The following is a 6,000-nucleotide window of genomic DNA, read 5'->3' on the forward strand; positions in this document are numbered from 1 at the left end:
ATAAATCAAGTATTAACCATCACTTTTTAGTTCCTAGATGTTTTCTGGAAAATTGACTCTGAGGTGGAGAGTCACAAGTAGGAAGTGACAAGAGAGTGCCCTACAGATTAAACACTGAGGAAAGAGAAGGAAGTAAGATTGCGTTAGAGGGAGGAGTAGAATGGCGAATAGTTGAATCAGTTGCAACGACTCTCAGCCTAGCCTACAGAGAGCTCAGGGACTGTAACGGCTTTAAGTAAAGGGGCCAGATCTTTATGCCATACCAGTACATTTGAAGCTATCTCTGTGACCACATCATCACTTCAATCACATCACCTACCATTTTTTTTTCCAGAGACAATAATTATCCTATATTTGACTTATTAATGACTTCCTATTATGATACCAATAGCAATTATCCATGATACCAATAATTTTAAAAAAGGTTTGTGACAGATCTGGGGCAATCTTTGGTCGTATGATTAAGTTCTAAGTAATGAGATGTCAGCAGGAATATTATGTGATACTTTCAGGTAGATTCCTAAATCTGCAATGGAGTGAATGCAGACATGATGGCTGGAGCTTCAGTAACCATCTTGCACCAAGAATACAAGGTACCATGAAGACCTTGGAAAGTACATGTTATATTAAATAATGATTAAAAGAACTGTGGGGTCCTAATACTAGTATGCTATACCTATCCTATACCAATTGTATCATGACTTCTTTTATGAGAGAGAGAAATATTTCTATCTTGTTTCATCCTGTGTGTTGTGTGTGTGTGTGTGTGTTAAAGATTACTTCTGGTCTATCATCAGCCTAATTACCTGACTATGTTGTTCAAGTCTTCTCTATCCATAGTTGATTTTTATTTTTGTTTCTTTTCCAGCTCTATCATTCACATTCACTTCAACTTCACATTTTTAAAAATATTGTTATCTATATTTGGAATTTAGATTTTTTTCTAATTTTGTTATAGTTGTAATGTTCTGTATTTCTACTCTTTATAACTTGATTTCCAGGAGTAAATGCAATACAATCTGCTTCACTGCAATATGTATTGGAAACTTTTGATTTACCATTTTATTTACTTTAAACCTCTCTCATCACATCAATACCTGTTTTGTTTCATTCAACTCTTCTTTATTCTAATACCTTTGAGTTATCACATCTTAGGGGTCCTATTATTTGATCCTTTTCTCACCTTATGGCTTTATGCTACTTTCCATTCATGCCTCATTTCTAATGTATATACTTTTAATTATGGTAAAAATACATTATATGAGATGTACTCTCTTAAAAATTCTAAGTGCACAGTATGGTACTGTTAACTATAATTAGCAACCAAAGGAAAGACATTGCAATGGAGGCCACAGAAATAAAAAGATTATAAAAGACTATTATGAATAAAACAACAACAAATTAGGTAACCTAGAAGCAATGGATACATTTCTAGAAACATGCAACCTACCAAGACTGAATAGTGAAGACTAGAAAATCTGAACAGACCTATAACTAGTAAGGAGATTTCAGTAAGTAAACAGTTCCCAACAAAGAAAATCCAGTACTAGATGGCCTCATTGGTAAATTCTACCAAACATTTAAAGAAGAGTTCATGCCAATCCTTCTCAATGCTTCCAAAATACAGAGATGAGGAAAGACTTCCAAATTCATTCTATGAGACCAGCATTACTTTGATATCAAAAACAAAGAAAAAAAAGAAAAGAAAATTATAAGCCAATATCCCTGACAAATATTGATATGAAAATCCTCAAGAAGATGCTAGCAAACCAAATTCAAGGGCATATCAAAAGAATCGTACACTTTTACTGGTAACATTTGCTGAAGTTTTCTATTGCTCTCTGATGGTCTTTATAAGAGGGTGTTTATTTTCTGTGCTCTATAAATTCTTTATTTTTCTCTTTTTTATAATAACATTTACACATTTTTCCCTTATTTATCCTCCTACAGTATAGATCTGCATAGACTGTTACTAATCAATATTGTTTGAGAACTGTCTCTTAGGCTTCTGTGTGAACATATGAAAGCATTCCATTCTCAAATGAGCTTATTGTGGGATGACAGGTTGATGTTCAATGCTCCCAATCTAAAATGTTGACCTGGAAGCCTTTCAACTTTGCTTTAATCAGGTGACAAATTTTGCTCCCACTTGGCATTCTGAAATTCTGAGTCAGTAAAATTATGAAAAAATTCCAATATTCATAGGTATTATGAATGCATTTCCTCTCAGCTATAATGTTTCTTTCTTTATATAAACAATAACAATTTTATTAAAATCTTTGTGTTGCCTTTCCAGATCTTATTCTCTAGTCTGAATGCCACTTTAAAATTAGCAACCATACTTGAAGTATGGCCTGTCATTTCCTGTTTTAATGTGCATTAGTATTCACAGACTATCTGATTTTGGTTATGAATGTTTTTAAACTTTATGTACAGTTTTCATACAGTACTTTCTATCTTTTTGCCACATGATTTTTTGTTGTTCCAAATGAAACTTTTGATATGAATCCTGATTTATACATGGAGCAGAATTTCATTCAAATAATATTTAGTGTGCTAAATACATCACTATTTATTTACCCCTCATTTACTTACAATTTGCACAGTGATTAAAGGAATTGATTCTATAGGCATGATGACTCAGTTTATATCCTATCCCCTATTTCTTTGCTGAAGTAACTTTAAGCAACTACTTATTACCTCTGGGCCTTAGTTCCCTCTTCTGAAAATCGCAACACAGTCTAAACCTACCTACCACAAGGATTATTGTAAAGACTAATTTACTTAACACATACTAAGTGAAGAGTGTGGCACAAAGCAAGTTCTAAAATATCTACCTTGGTTCTGAATAGCTTGCTGTTCAAAAATTCTACTATGTATATTCTTATACATGCATCTTAATGGAGTTTTATTCATCACAGACATGGTATTTCTTAAACATAAACATTAATAGTTTTTTTATTCCCGTGCTAATAGAGATATATATGTTTACACACTGTAAAAAATATGCCGAGATCTCCAGGACATATGTGCCAGAACTGTTAGGTAGGAAATGCTGTGCCACCATAGCTTTGTTAATATTGCACAATTGCTGCTGCCCTGTGGGTATATGAGAATTACCATTTCTTTATATTACTAAGCTTGATTTGACTCAAACTTTAATTTTTTGCAAATGTAATGGTTATTAAATGATATGTCAAGTATATTTTAATATTTTTTCTCATGGCTACTAGAAAGAACTTTTTGATACATATTTGTCTTTCTCTTTTTCTCTTCTGGTAAGTGTCTCTTTAGTTATTAACCTATTTGTTATGTATTTGTTTTAAATGATGTTTTATTTGAGTTGAAGAGTTGAGTTGTTATAGTTGCAAGAATTTCAAATATACTTTCTTCATATCTGGAGTTATATACTCATCTGTTCCATTCATTTCTGATGTATACAGATTTGTACTTACAACTTTGAATAGTTTGGAATTTGTATATTTTGTTCATGTAGGTTGGCTACTGGCATATTACTTAGGAATTCATTTGTTGGACCCAAAATTAAGAAGATAGTCTTCAAATATTTTCTTCCAAATAATTTGTTTTGTTTTCACATATGGAAGTTAATTAATTGGACCTGTGTGTGTCTCTGTGGTGTGTGGAATATGGTTGGCTTTATTTTACCTCTTGGATAAGAAATTATCTTAGGATTGATTATTATCTTTCCATTTTACATATATTGAGACCATGTTTTTACAAGCATACAAGTTCATACATATATATCTTCTTGATTGACTGTTCCTGTGGCACCACATATTCCTGTAGCATTCATTGTTCCTTTGGCTTCTGTATTGCAATTGTATAAATACTTTATATATTTTATCTCATATCAACATGGCTATGTTGTCTTTTTAAATTGTTAATTTGCAGATCTGTTGTCCCACTCTGTTATGGTATTTTGTTGTAATGGCCTTTTCTTTATCTTTTTATTTAGTATATTATGAGCATTGTTATTTTTCCCTTATGGTCTGAGTTTCACTACTTGAGTGGTGATTATTGGTTGTCAGCTCAAATTTGTGTTAGAGAGTACCCATTCTCTGTGTGTGGGTACAATTTCTAATAAAGGAGACTGCCTCCAGTGACTGTAGGTGAAGGGGGCATGAAATGCTTCTGGGCGGGGTATGAGCATAGTTTATCTTCAGATAATGATTACATGCATTCCATTAAGAATGGAAAAATATCTACTTAATAGGGAGCCAGCACTCCTCCATCCCCAGGGTTCACACTCACTGCTTTATGCTAGAAGTGAACAAAGCAGCTGTCTGCACCTTAGTGGCAGAGGGATAGAGAGATGGGAATGTTAAATTCTGACCATTCCATACAAAAATACCCCAATTAGTCATCCCAGTCAGTTGTATGATACACTTTAAAGTTTCTAAAAGCTATAATTACTTAATTATATTATCTATAAGCTCTATAATAAAATGAGCTCCCTTAAGGAGAGGATTATGTCTAACTTGTTCAGAATTCTACTTCTGTTACTGTGCACACTGTAAAAAGTCATCTCAGGGCAGGCTCCAGAAACATGCCTTGAGAAATGCAGTGAGAAACCAGTCAGGTAGTGAGGAAAATGGGACCGAGAAGGAGACCCAACCCAGCATATGGTGATTTGAATTAGAAGTTCCATGGGTTGTTAATTCAGTCCTATTTTAAAGGGGAAATTTTCAATGTAAGTTAAGACCCCATGTTTTTCCTTACTCAAGTCAAAGAAATGGGCTTTCACCCTGCCACGATAGCCAGCCATCTGTGAAGACCCAGATTTCAATTCTGGGAGCTATAATTTCCAAGGCACATCCAACTTTCTGCACATGGGGACACAGCAGCTCCAGGAGCCTGAGTGCAGTCCTTAAAGGGAGTCACAGGTATTGGCAATTAGAAGCAGAGTACTAGTATGAGACTGGAAGGCACTTGGACAAAGTTCTTTAAGAATCTGCTTCATCCTTCCCTGGCACTAGTCAAATCCACTTGTAATTTACATTGTTTATCCCATCCTGTTATATTTCCTTTATGACTGTGCATGATCATAGGTTAGTGATATGCATTAAAGCTGCTGCTGTTGGTTCTAAGGCAATATTCATTTTTCATCTTGCCATCCGATTTTATTTCCATCATCTTGAATTAACATTTCTTCCCATCTAAGTAGTTCATTTGGTTGCATGATCCCCTGGTTTCCATGACTTCTTCAGCCTATGGCTGTTGTAATATCTCACTTAGAGTTAGAATAGGTATTGGATTACCATGATTTACCCTAATGTATTAGTCAATTGGTCCTATTCATCTTCATGAAGAACAGGGTCAATACCCCTAAGAGAGGTATACCAGTAGTATAGCTCCCGTTTTTCCTTACTGGTTTCTTGACATGAAGATCACAAAATGACCAGGTGGGGCCCCTTCTGTACCCATGGTGGAAGGTTTCCTGCATTGGGAACAAGACTCCTAGATCGATATAACTGAAGGTTGCAAAAGCAGGAGGCACAGATGCTGGCAGTGATGGTGAACAGGCCACTGTTACAGTGACCTACTCCTGGTTCTGGATCCAGATGGTCTACCTCTTGAAGACACAGCAACAGTAGTGTAAGAGATACAGTGCATCCTCAGTGACATTGCTCAAACTCACAGGGTTTCTCTCTAAATTGACACTTCAGCTGAGCTACCAAGGAGCTAGTCTACTGCTCTATAAAATTAGATTTTGGAAAGTATAATATATGGTAGGGTACATTTTCACATCTCCTTTGCCGTACAGTGAATCACTTGGTCAGAAGCAATGTCAGCTAATCAGACACTCTAGGCATTTAGACAGTGGTGCTGGTAAAGATACTGAGTCAGATAAGCAAATCCATATTGGGTATATTCTTCAGTCTCAGTAAAGACTAATAAAAATATTTTTTAGTTGTATGGGATTTGATATAATCAATATGCTACTAATCTTCTGGTTGATCTCCCTGATGGTATTTTACT

This window comes from Manis javanica, chromosome 5, assembly GCF_040802235.1.
Source record: "Manis javanica isolate MJ-LG chromosome 5, MJ_LKY, whole genome shotgun sequence".
NCBI classification, from domain to species: domain Eukaryota; kingdom Metazoa; phylum Chordata; class Mammalia; order Pholidota; family Manidae; genus Manis; species Manis javanica.